Source organism: Capra hircus, chromosome 22, assembly GCF_001704415.2.
Source record: "Capra hircus breed San Clemente chromosome 22, ASM170441v1, whole genome shotgun sequence".
In the NCBI taxonomy this organism is placed as follows: Eukaryota; Metazoa; Chordata; class Mammalia; order Artiodactyla; family Bovidae; genus Capra; species Capra hircus.
In genome coordinates this window covers 41,610,031-41,623,425 of record NC_030829.1, presented here as the reverse complement: position 1 = coordinate 41,623,425, position 13,395 = coordinate 41,610,031, and the positions used below count along the sequence as shown (strand labels likewise).

At 48.9% G+C, this 13,395-nt stretch overlaps 1 protein-coding gene across 3 annotated transcripts in view; it reads right to left on the bottom strand.

Annotated features, from left to right (window-relative positions):
* FHIT (fragile histidine triad) overlaps positions 6,949-13,395 on the bottom strand; it is a 1,556,965-nt gene continuing 1,550,518 nt past the window's right edge. For all 3 annotated transcript variants that reach the window (XM_005695769.3, XM_013973685.2, XM_005695770.3), the window contains one exon: positions 6,949-7,254. The gene's annotated coding sequence lies outside the window, so the exon portion shown is untranslated. The remainder of the gene's footprint in view (positions 7,255-13,395) is intronic.

Sequence of the window (13,395 nt, the reverse complement as noted above, 5' to 3'; positions counted from 1 at the left end):
CTAACTACATTTTTTTTTTTTTTGACTGCACCAAATCTTAGTTGTGGCCTGTGGAACCTTCCGTCTTCATTGTGGCGTGCAGGTTCTTTAGTTGGGGCGTGTGAACTCTTAGTTTTGGTGCGTGGGATCTAGTTCCCTGACCAGGGATGGAACCCAGGTCCTTTGCATGGGGAACGTGGAGTCTTAGCTACTGGACCACCCAGGGAATCCCCTATCAACACTCCTTAGATTACCAGAAAGGAAGTCTACCAGCCAGAGGAGAGAAGCTTGGGTAAGAATGGGAGGAGGGGGATGGAGTGAGTTTCTCAGGTCATTCTAGGGCTGACCTTTGGATGTGGGGGGTGATGAGGCATGTTACTAGACCCTCTTGGGAGATGAATTTCTCCTCTTCCCGGTTTCTTGCCCTTCCCTTCTCTTCCCTTTTCTTTCTTCAGATGAATATGGAAATTTAGAAATTTTTTCCCCCCTGAGATTGGGCCATCACTTTAGATTCTGGCAAAACACAGAAGTGTTTCTTCCTGTGTATTCATTCTTGCCACAAAATAACAGAGAACAGAGGGAAGCGCTATCAAAGGCATTTCTGTTCAAGGGAAAAGCTCCTCAATGATCACGGTTACCGTTGGAAGTTTCTTCTGCTTCTCTGACTGCGTAATGAGATGATTCTGAAATGATTCTGTAATCTGAAATGATTCTCTGGTGTAGTCGTTTTCTCGCCTTGAGTCTTTTTTTTTTTTTTTTTGCCGGTTTTCCCTGAGGCACCTGAACCTGAGATAGTTTCCCCCCCTCCCACCCACTCAGGATGTGCCCCTCCCATCGGAAGCCTCAGGGGAGCCGCATTTTGGCCGCTGGATGCTCAGCCAGGCCACACACCGCTGGGTCCATGTGGCCCCCAGTGGGGCAGTAGAGGTATTTTCGGGGTCAGTGAACAAAAGATCTCACCCCCTCCTCCCAGTCACAAGGTGAGAAGTTGCTCTCCTCCCACTTTCCTGTCCGTCCTCAAGGAGTGGAACTCTGCCGCTGGGGTGTTTTCCCAGCTCCTGAATACTCCCTCACGTCCCTTTAAATGAAGTGAGGAGGCAGGCCTCTCAGCAGCTGACTGTGTGCAGTTAGAACTTAATGACTTTATATATCCCTCCTTGTGGTTAGCTTCTATTTATGGCAAGAGATACTGGTTTCCCATTTGCCACAGTGATTTTTAGGTTCCTTGAACACTTGTAAGTCACAGAGAACTGAGCAAAAGAAAAGATTTAAACAAATAACATAGGTGTCACGTAGGTACGTCAAAAATGTTGGCGGCTGGGGAGGTTGTGAAGGATGGAAGTTTGGGGAAACTGAGCTTGGTGCCGTGACATCCCTTCCCTCTTTGGGGTTCACTTCCAAAGTGGAGCCAGCATCTCTTGAAGCCAGTTGGCTCCGTGCATCAGTTGGTGAGAGTCTTTACGAACTCACAAAGCCCAGCTCTCCAGAGGGGCAAAGGCACGGTGCTGGGGAATATCTTTGTGTTGGTCCTCGGTTGTGAATGAAATAGTCCCAGGAGCTCTTTACCTGGGATGAGAGTCAGAGCAGCAGGGAGATAGGAAGTCAGAGTTTGGTCACCTTGGGTTTCTATCTCAGCCAGGGAAGTATCACCATAGATTCTGGATTCACACCCCGTGGGTTCAAATCCAAAGCTGTGCTCCGGCACTTATTAAACTGGGTAACCACCGGCAGGTTGCCCATCTTTGGGCTGCAGTTTTCCCATCCGTAAAATGGGATACTAATAGAGCTTACTGGTAGGGTTGTTGTGAAAGTTTGAGTTAAGAATACAGAGTACCTACTAAAAAGAACATAGTCTCATGGTAAGTGCTTAATCAGTCTGGCGCCACGTTGTTACAGTTGTCATCATCATCGTTGTCTCTCCTTGGTTGCAACATCGGCCGGGTATCAATTGCCTCAAAAGATCAGTGGTCCACGGCCGATACACAATAAATGCTGACTCTCTGCCGTTCCCTTCTTCTGCGAATGATAGACCGAAAGCTGGTGCAGTCTTGCCCATCTACAGATATATGCGGCTTTGTTACCTGACTTAATTCCGAGCAGTAGCGTGAGCCCAGTGCAGCCGCCTCCCATGCACCATGCCACTGGGATGTTGGGTGTACGCAGTTCTGGGAGGCAGATTGAGAAGGGTACCCATGCCTTATGATGGAGCTCTCTGACCAAGCAAGCCAAGCCAGGCCACCCATCTGAAAGAGTCCTTTTGTAAAAGCACATTCCAGCTCTAGCAGGAGTGATCTCCTCTTCTCTTAAGATCTTTGAGACAGAAATGCTGACAACGTCAATGTCTTCAGGAGCTAAGCCCAGGTTTAACCCCAAGCTACTCCTGTAAATCGGTAGTGAGCTGCCCCATATTCCCTTTGTTCATCTACTATTGATCTAAACTAATCAGTTAATTAGCCCAGACAAGAAGTCTTCTGCGGTCGGTATTAAATAGCTCTCAGTATCTGCTGGCAATGCTTGAGTTGCCTCATTGGCTGGGACCTGAAGTTCATTACTTCTACACAAAGAGATGTTCCATGCAGGGTCTGGAGAACAAGCTGGAATCTGCACTGACATCAAATTCTGTTTGTTTATAGGAAAAACAAAATTGTCCCTTTAGATCAGTGGCTTTCAAAGAGCGGGCCCTGAGACACCAGCATCAGCAGCATCTGGGAATATGTCAGGCCCCACTCTAGACCCACTGAATCAGACACTCTGCAGGCAAGCCCTCCCGGTGACACTCATGGAGGCGAAAGCTTGAAAACCAGCGCTTTAAACTGTCTCTTCAGATTACAGACTCGTTTTGTCTTCTGGCAGAAAGAAGAGAAAACGGAAAGGATGGAGAAGAGAAAGAGAGAGGAGGGGCAGGAGAGGAAATCGGAAAGATAGGCAAACGAGACCTGAGCAATATGGATGGGAAGTCCGTTTACCAAAGTTTGACCTTGAATAGCAGCGGGGGGCTCATTTAAGACCTGGGACTATTATCCCAGAGCCTTAGGGACAGCATGCGAGAGGACGATAGTCACCCCCAACCACAGTGAGTAGACAGGGCACAGAGAGAGACCACGATGCTGCTATATTGTCAGCAGCGTGTGAGAGGACAGCAGGCTGTTTGCAGCGTGAGTGAAGAGCAGGGGAAAGCCCCAGTGGCTCTCAGGGGGCTCACAGAGGATACTTGGTAAATACTCTTTGACTTGACGGATACTGAACCCTCGTGGCCTAGACTGAGTTTCCCCAGCTCATCTGGATCTGGAAAAAGTAGGTGGGTTCACTGGGCCTGGTCTGTGGGGAAAAGCAGGGGGTGGCCATTGGGCCTCTGCTGTGCCCCCTTCCCATGCCTTCTGCGACCCAGCTCGACTTAGGGGAAAGAGCCTCAGGCTTCATTCTGTACAGGGACCCCCGCTCTTACTAGTTTGTGACCTTAACAAGTCACGCACTCTCTAACTTCAGGCTCCTCCTCTACAGAAGGAGGAGAAGAGTTCCTGCGGGATGTTTGTGCTCAGCATTGTAGCAGGGACACCTACCTACACACTCAATACCTGGCACACACAGGTGTTGAGTAAGTATTTATTAAGTAAAAGAAAAAGAAAGGGAGGAAAGGAGGAGAATCGGTTGATTTTTGTAAGACTTGTATGAAATACTGCTTTGAGAATGCTTGGCGTAATTCTTGATACAACGATGCGCTGGAAGTGGTATCTATCATGATGAGGATAAGGAGAAAGAAAGAAAGCCTTCTAGGTGCCTAGAAATGAGTCTGTATTCTTGCTGAGAATGTAGCCCCTGCTCCTCCCATTCCTCTTTCTCTGCAGTCCATTCTCCAGCTTTAACTTTGGGGCCCCCTCACTTTTGGAACTGAGTTCACGGCCTTCAAGTTCAATGCATAGTAGGGGTTCAAATGATCATCGAACTGAAATGGACTGCAAGTGTGTAGCCACACTTAAGGTTGTTGGTGGTGGTTGTTCCAAGTGGGACTGACGTATTTTCAGTCTCTATAACTAAGGAATTCATGTTATTTCACCTTGTCTTATTTCTAAAATAGGTACTCGCTAACAATTTGGCTAACACATTGGCCTCACAGTCATAGTAAGCATTTTTACTAACATCCTTCCCATATGTGATAAGTTAGAGAAATGCCATTAGTTGCTTTCATTTATATAATTAAAAGGATGTTCTCATCTTGACATTTTTGGATATTCCCTGCCTTCCCTTAACTACCCCCTCCCGCTTCCCCTTTGAATATCAGTACAAAGGACCAACCTGCCAAACTCAATACAGGAAAGAAATTGGAAGTGGTATTTATTACATTTGCTGAAAGTCCTTGGTTTTCGGTTTTTCTCTGAAAAGCATGCATAGGTTTTGGGAATCAGGCCCTACTATTAACTTTGTGACCTTGAGCAAGTTCTCTAACCCCTCTGAGCCTAAATTTGCATCTGTATTCTATATAGATTTTATGTGATTAAATAAATAACATTTGCAAATGTATCTACAGTCAATACACACCAAAAGTTAGTTCCCTTCTTTCACCAGCAAGTCGTGCAAGTATACTCAACAAATATTGGCCACTGGCAAAGTAGGTCATTGCCCAGACCTCAGTTTCAAGCTAGGACACAGAGAAGGATGCATGGGAGGAGTTTATGTTCCATGAGACATGCGGCTCCTTCTCACCATCTGAAAGAATTGTTGGGGTTTGAGAAGTATTATTCTGTAATCTGGGATCAGCTGTGGCAAAGACACTCAATGGGGAAAGCTCCTTTCAGGCTCCTTGCCAAAAATAGAGTACCGTTCTCTTCTGCATTTTGCGTTCTGATGGCAGGTGGACAGTGAAGATAAGGGATGGGCTTAGCATTTGAAAAGTGAGTAATCAGAGCTCATCAGAAGACACACCTCCCTTTAATGCTGTTAACATAGCCACTGCTGTGCTGTTTTGCGTGACAAGCACAGCACCGACAATGGAACCCCCCCCACCCCAACCACACACACAGTTACCCACTGTTTACCATAAAATTCGCAGTTCTCCAGCTCTTGGATAAAACAGCAACAACCTCATGGGTATTTGTGTGCAAGGAGAAATCACAGAGACCCAGGAATTACTCCCGGGGACACTGTTCTGACCTCAGCATGGTTTTCCATTGCCTGTATCTCCATGCAGACCAGACCCGCCTTAGCAAATGGAGTAACAGCTGGTTTTCTGCTATTAGTATCAGTAGGCTTTGTGAGTTCTTGAAACATCTTTATAAAGTCACCCTGGACAGTCCCTGCTGGGTCATCGTGCTTCCCAGCTAAGCATGGGCTCGGGGGCCTTCAGGGCTGCCCTTCTCACCCTCAGCCTCCACGGCCTCCCAACCACGGCAGGGTTGCAGGAAGACACGGAACTGAGGAGATGCATGGGAGCACAGGCAGGAACAAGGCTCTTGGAGGGTTTTAACTGCAACATGGAAAGCAAGACTGCAGGCAGGCTTCCAGCATGACTCAACTATCTGTTGCATCAGTGACTGTCTATTCACGTTTTTGACCAAAAGCCACCGAGTAAAATGTGGAATTAACCCGGAAGGCAGGGACCAGGGCTAATGGGGGCATTTGCTATTGAAACTGAGATGGAATCCATGTTTGACCTGCTAGGGATAAAATTAATTGGTATATTTCAGGGCTCTGCTTTGGACCACTAAGTGGCAAGCCTAGAGCTGGGGGAGATGACCAGCGTTGGCCATCTTCCCTCACTGGCATTTTATCTTCTGAACACATCCTGTTCAGACCGCAGGGCTTTCCACTTTCAGCTAGGCTTGGGAACCAGGAGGCTTCCAGGTCTCAAGAAGTCACTGCCAACAATGAATAATTCAGGCTTTGGCGAGGACTTTCAAGGAGATTGGAAACAGGATGCGAATCTGTCATGCTCAATCTGCTGGCTTATACTGTGTCAGAAACAACCAAAGTGGTGGGTTGAATGGTGGACCCCTAAAAGCTATGTCCATGTCACGCCCCTGGAATCTGTAAACGCTGCCTTATTTAGAAAAGGAGGCTTTGCAGATGAAATGGAGGTAAGGATGTTACGGTCTTAAGGGCATCATTCTGGATTATCCGGGTGGGATCTGAGTCCAATATCAAGTGTCCTTATAAGAGAAGCACACAGCGGAGACACACAGAGAACAAGAGGGGGGTGTGAAGAGAGAGGTGAGAAGAGAGTGAGGCCGAGGAACTCCAAGGCTTCAGGCAGAACCTCTGGAGAGCGACTCCCAGACCCTCCGGCAGGAGCCCAGCCTGGCAGGACTGTGGACGTCTGGCCTCCACAACGGGACGGGACTCACTTCTGTTGCTCTAAGCTGCCTGGTTTGGGGTGAATTTGTCACAGCAGTCACAGGAAACACACACACCACGTTGGGGATGGCGTTGCGGTCAGAGCAGTCCGTAAGCCAAGAAGGAGGCTTTTTGTGAAGAAGAAAAATCCTGCCTTTGGTTCCTTGTAGCAGTGCTACTGGTATGTTTTATTTTCCTCTATAAACTCTAATCCCCTGTTTTATTAATCTGCCCGAGGAAAGAAAGGGCCTGCTTCTGTCGTCCTCCCTTGAAGAAACTGACTGTCATGGGCAAGGGGCGTGCTCCCTAAACCAACGTTGAGAACCTTTCCATTCTTTTTCTGATGTTTCCCCTACTCCAGCCCCCAGACCAAGGTGTCCGATCCTCATGTCCATATCGATCTGTGTCCTGAAGCTGATTTTGCCACCTTAAGCCCTGTCAGCTCTCTCTCTCAGCACCGAGGGAAGGGTGTACATCCCTCCTCCTATTATCTTACTTACCTCCGCAGAAACTCTCTAAATCTTCTCTCAGCCTTAGCAGACCTTTGGTTTACAGGAAGCACGGCAGGTCTGAGTGATCAATATGCTCATTTGTGAGGTCCCCAAACGTCAGATTTTTCAGTTAGCCAACACGCAAGATAAATATTTTAACTAGCATTTTTATTTCCCATCCAGGCCAAGGGACAAATTAGGAAAGTTCTATTCTACGTACGTAGCTGAGGAAGTGTGGAAGGGCAAGTGGGTGCCGTGGTTTTGAAGGCAGCCTGTCAGTCACGGTGATTGAAACATAACCCCGTTGGCTTCCACAAGCATAATAAAATGCTTTGCAAAAGGCTGTCGAATTGTAGGATGTAATAAAGTTTGCTTAGCTGCATTTCCAAGGCCCAGGGCCCTGAAGCATGAGGCCCGTTTCCTTATGCCTGGGGATTTGTTCCTCTTCCTTCCGTGCCTGGAAATGACAGGACATAAAACCAGACATTTAGTGAGAACAAATAGCATTTTTAAAATCATGGCAATAAACACAAGGTAAGTTTGCTCACTGTCGCTCTCTCAGATGGCCCTTAACATGCTGCTTGGAGCCGCACAGATGCAGGTATATGACGGGGTGTGGGCAGAGTCCAGCCCTGCTAATGCCGTGCTTCCTGGATCCCCACCTGCTCCACGCATTCTGTCCACAGCCCAGGCCCCAGGGGTCAGCTGCACAGTCTCTTAATTTGCTTTCTGGACACACATCTTACATAGCAAATGAACTAAATTCGGACCTTGACTTAGTAAGAAGAGACTCCCAAGCGGAGCCTTTATCACAAGCTTCACCAGGAAGCTTGTTAAAAACACAGATTTCCCCAGTCTGTCCTCCACATTCTGAATTAGCAGGTGCAGAGAGAAGGCCAAGAATCTGTGCTTGTTAACAAGTTCTCCATATGAGTCCAAGGCACCTGCCCCTGGACTGGGGAATTCTTGAGCTGGTATGTCTGTAGTGTGTAGAATCAGCTTTGCTGCAAGGCAAGTTACCTGAAGGATTTAGGCTGGGCCTAATGCAAATGAGGAATACTTATAAAGAAGGAAAGTTGGAGGAATCCCTCTCATCTTATTCCTAGGTCACAGAAATGCATTTCACAGCTCTGACACTCTCTTCACCCCAGAGGGAACTTGTCGGAGCCTTGGCTTCTGGGCCTTAGTTACTGCGATTAGTAACATGGGTATTACATGGAAGGACTGATGCTGAAGCTGAAACTCCAATACTTTGGCCACCTGATGCGAAGAGCTGAGTCATCTGAAAAGACCCTGATGCTGGGAAAGATTGAGGGCAGGAGGAGAAGGGGACGACAGAGGGTGAGATGGTTGGATGGCATCACCGACTCAATGGACATGAGTTTGAGGGAACTCTGGGAGTTGGTGATGGACAGGGAGGCCTGGCGTACTGCAGTCCATGGGTTCGCAAAGAGTCAGATGCGACTGAGCGACTGAACTGAACATGGGTGTGGTCAAGAGTCAGACTAGCTGGGACTGCTTGCTTGAAGGAGGTTGGAAAGTGCAGACCATTCCAGGAAACCGAAATTTAAATAAGAAGGGAAGAAAGAGGAGAAATTTACAGCCTAGATTCCATAGCCTGAGGGAGGCTGAAAGAAAGGGCTCTGAGGACATGTTGGGGCAGCTACCACAGACGTGGTAAATGAAGAGCTTTTGAGAAACATTTTTCAGATGCACAAAGAGACCTCCCCTTTGGGGTTTTCCAGAGACCTGAGTGGAGATTTACACAGCTTTTCCTTTCCTGTTTGCTATTTATGGCTTTGAGTGCCACCCGTGGGAGGCCTAGGTGCAAAGGCCCGGCTGCCCCCCAGCTCCAGCGTGTACTTCAAGGATATGCTCAATACCGGCCCATTCAACCCACCGGAGAGGACACACAGGCGCCCACTTCAGCCTCATGGAGTGAGCTGTGAGTGGGTCCAGCGCTATACGTTTCCTGCAAGTTCGTAAGAGGGACAGAGAGCAAAGGGCAGGCAGGGCATTCCTTTGGAATTACATCCGCTCCCTTCTGGGATCCAGAACACAGCAGCACAATCACTTCCGCTTCGGCCTTCATGTTTTAGCTCAGGGTACACTCACCGCCTCCCCAAGTCCTGATGTGTGTGAGTGAGGCGGGTACCCATCCATTTGCACCCTTCCCGACCCCGCAGAAGGGGGCCTGTCTCTCTGTTGTCTGACACTTGGATCCTCCCCAGTGGTTCCCAGCGCCGCCCATCTCGCCAGGACACACTGGTCATCTCCCAGTCATTCATCATCACCCTGGTCCTTGAACAATGATTGACTTAAGAGTCAGAGGCACCTGTGCAGGCCTGGAAATGGATGTGCCCTTTCTCTTCCTCCGCCTCGCCTGTCCAGGGCAGATTTATGTCCTAGAAGTTTCCCTCGGTTTTATTTTTGGTCTCTTGAACACCGTGGCCCCATGTTATTTCCTTTGCCCGCCCTTCCCAGCACCAGCCCTGTGACTGCTGCCTCTCCCTGGATGCCCCTCCCTGGATGCCCATGTCCCTTCACTGCAGGCTTCCTGTCTGTCCACTTCTGATGCCTCCTGCATCATAGCCTGCTCACAGACGCGGCGTTCACGCCGTCTGCCTGGCCGCCTGAGGCTCTGTCTTCAGCAGCTCCTTGTCTCCTCCTCATCTGGAAGCTCGTGGGGCACAGAGACCACCTCTGAAGCCAGAGCAGGCTGCACTTTGAGACGCGGGGCGTGTCATTTCCTGGCTGTGCGTCTCCAGGCGGCACGACGCGAGCGTGGTGGGGTGATGGGGAGGAATGAGGGGGAACACACCTAGGTGCTCAGGGCAGTGCTGGCACGTCGGGTGGACCCGCCGCTGTGAGCCTCGGTCGTCCTCACCGCTGTGCATGCTCTGGACGGAGCTGCTGGTCGGGGCGACCAGGCAGCAGGGAGCCAGGAAACGTCAAAGCAAGTGGAAGTCAGCGCTCACATACGCAGGGAGTCAGCCTCATTGTCAAAGAGGGTGCGTGCGGGCGCCATCCTCTGGTCGGACCTCACACATCAGCGCCGTTTGTCTCCACTTCCCTTTGATCTCACCTTTAGACGGTGATGTTTTCAGTGTTTATATGGGCATATCAACAAATGTGTATATTGCAGCGTGAGGGAGGTTCTTGGGAGAGTGCAGACAGGTGAATAATGAGATCCTCAGAGTGCTCCCGACTCCTTTGGGGAACCACCACACCCAGGAGGAGGCAAGACAGCAGGTCATCAGGTGCCAGGTGAGCAGTCCAGAAAACGGGGGCTTCTGGAGTTCCAAGAACAGGAGACCAGAATGTCTGAATTTGACTGATCTCCCCCTGAACACGTGCCTTTCAAATATTTCCGTGCTCCTAAGAAGCACAGGGCAGATGAGCTGAGACTGTCCCCTCCCCAACAAGGAGGAAGAAGCGGTGACATCACCAAGGTCAGAGCAGGGCTTGGTTTTGCAAAGCAGGGAGTGGAGGCAGAAGGGAGGCCCCGTGGCCCTGGATGGTAGAAGAGATCTTTGGGGAGGGGACCTTTGAATTAGGAAGGGAAGTAAACTAGTCTGATGGAGAAAATCTAAATAAGTGTATATGTATGTAATTTATTTCTTTATTTTTGGCTTTGCTGGGTCTTCTTGCTGCAAGAGCTTTTCTTTGCTTGTGGTGTGTGGGCTTCCTGTTGCTGTGGCTTCTCTCACTGTGAAGCAGAGGCTTTGAACACAGGCCCAGTAGCTGGGGTGCATGGGCTTAGTCGCTACATGGCGTGTGAGATCTTCCCAGAGAAGGGATCGAAGTCACATCTCCTGCATCGGCAGGCGGATTCTTCACCACTGAGCCACCAGGGAAGCCCTCAATTAGGTTTTGAGTAAGACCTGCTGTGGGCTCTTCACCCATCTCTCCCTGAAAGCTTCAGGAGAGTCTCTAGAATCCATCTGCAGTTTGTTGTCATGACTGAGTGAGTACAGGGTGAGTGCAGGGGGTCAAGGGATCCCAGCTGGGGTCGGAATGAATCACTCCTGACTTCCCCTTAATATGTGGGAGTCACCAGGCTCCATAAAGTCTCTCTTCACACACACACAAAAAGGGCAGAATCCTTTGTTTTAAACAGATCCAACCTCTGTGTATGTGTGTTCAAGTCAACCTAGTCTTACTGTGTCAGTAAAGGAGGCTCCTCCCTCTTGACCCCATCCCTCCTGCATCCTAGAGGGCCAAGGCAGACGGGCCTTCTGCTTTGAAACTAAGAGAACAGGTCACTATCTCTCTTTCTAAAGAGGAATCTGGATGGGAGCTGCGCCCAGGTGACCTAACTGGTTGTCTTGGTTCGTTGTTCAGTTACTGAGCGGTGTCCTATTCTTTGTGACCCCATGAACTGCAGCAAGGCAGGCTTCCCTGTCCTTCACCATCTCCTGGAGCTTGATCAAACTCATGTGCATTGAGTCGGTGATGCCACCCAACCATCTCATCCTCTGTCATCCCCTTCTCCTGCCTTCAGTCTTTCCCAGCATCAGGGTCTTTTCCAGTGAGTTGGCTCTTCACATCAGGTGGCCAAAGTATTGAACTTTCAGCTTCAGTCCTTCCAATGAAGATTCAGGGTTGATCTCCTTTAGGATTGACCAGTTTGATCTCTGTGCTCTCCAAGGAAGTCTCAAGAGTCTTCTCCAGCACCACAGATTGAAACCATCAATTCTTCGGTGCTCAGCCTTCTTTACGGTCCAACCCTTACATTCATACATGACTACTGGAAAAACCATGGTGATTTAGGTTTAGTTGCTAAGTGTCAACCCTACCTGGGGCCAGATCCATTTCCCTCCCTTATCCCATCGTGATGTAGCTGACTTGGTGTCAATCCTGTCTCACCTCCCATGCCCACAGACAATTACATGCCCTCCAAGAGCCACCCCCATGGTCTAGGATTAGCCAATCAATTTTAATGCATCTTTAAGAGATTTTTCCAAGTGTGCTAAGTCATGTCCTACTCTTGAGATCCCATGGACTGTAGCTTGCCAGGCTCCTTTGTCCATGGGATTCTCCAGGCGAGAATACTGGAGTGGATTGCCATTTTGGCTTTGACTATATGGACCTCTTTAGGCAAGATGATGTCTCTGGTTTTTAATATGCAGTATAAGTTTGTCATAGCTTTTCTTCCAAGGAGCAAGAGTCTTTTAATTTCATTCTAACTGGGTGAAGTGTGAAGGGAACATTTGGGACCATAAAAATGCAATCCGCTGTCATCTTTCTCCAGGGTACTGTTTCTCACCTGCGCTACTCTGTGAGAATGCCCTGGGGCATTCACAGAGGTCTAAACACTGCCAGGCCTCCCCTCCACCCTCACAGACTCTGATCTAACCATCTAGAGTATGGCCTAGTTCTCTGGCAGGGAATTCCTGGGCATGAAGCCTTCAGGCCAGTTCCAAAGTGTGCTCCCAATAGAATGCTCTGAAAGCCCCAAAGCAATGTAGGTACTGGAGACACGTTTCAGGAGGCTTCCGTGGCAAATATTCAGCCTCTACTCTGGTGTCAGTCCTCTGCTTTCTTAGCAAAGCCACATGTGCAGGGCAAGTGTTGTCCATCAAAAGTAATGCCTCTTGCCTCAAAGAATGAATGAATGAACTCGTTTTCCTTCCTACCCAAAGCTGACACAGAAATGGTTTTAAAACAAAGACAAATATTGTATATTAACACCTGTGTGTGGAATCTAGAAAAATCGTCCTGATGAGCCTAATTGCAGGGCAGCAATGGAGATGCAGGCATAGAGGATACACTTGCAGACACAGTATGGGAAGGAGAGGCTGGGACGAATGGAGAGAGAAGCATGGAAATATACCTTACCCTGTGTAATACAGATCGCCAGTGGGAATGTTGCTCTGTGATACAGGGAGCTCAACCCAGAGCTCTGTGACTCCCTAGGGGGTGGGATGGGGTGGGAAATGGGAGGGAGGTTTAAGAGGGAGGGGACATATATACCTGTGGCGGATTCATGTTGATGTATGGCAGAAACCAGCACAACACTGTAAAGCAAATATCTTGCAATAAACAACAACAACAACCAAATATCTATACTCACGCACAAAACAAAGCCATGAGAAGCTAACATAAAATTCCTCTGTAACAGTTCTCTGTTATAAAAGTAACCCTTGGTTTGTAGCAGGCCTGTGTACAGGGCAGACAGGCGTGGACAGTCATTCCACTCATACTGAAAACAAGGGGAGCAACTTTCTAAGGGCAGGCACCCCTGACCCCTGCTTCTCAGATTTTTTCTTAATAAACTTGGTCTGAGAAATTGGACCACAAGAGCCGCTGGTGGCAATCTCTTACAGCGTGTAGGTAAAGAAGAAGCTGGGGGAGAAGGGACAAGGATCAGAGAGCAGCTCTGATTAGTAACTGAGGTGATGCAATTGTCCTTCTGCCTGGAGGCAGGAAGGGGTTACTCTACCCAAGTGCAGGCGCTGGAAACCCAGCAATGTGGGGACGCACTCGAGAGAGCGGGGCAACTCCAGCACATTTTCTCACGCAAAATTGTCCCTCTGTGGATTAACAACAGCTTCCTACTTCTAGAGGGTGTTAATGAACTTCCCTTTAAACAGGG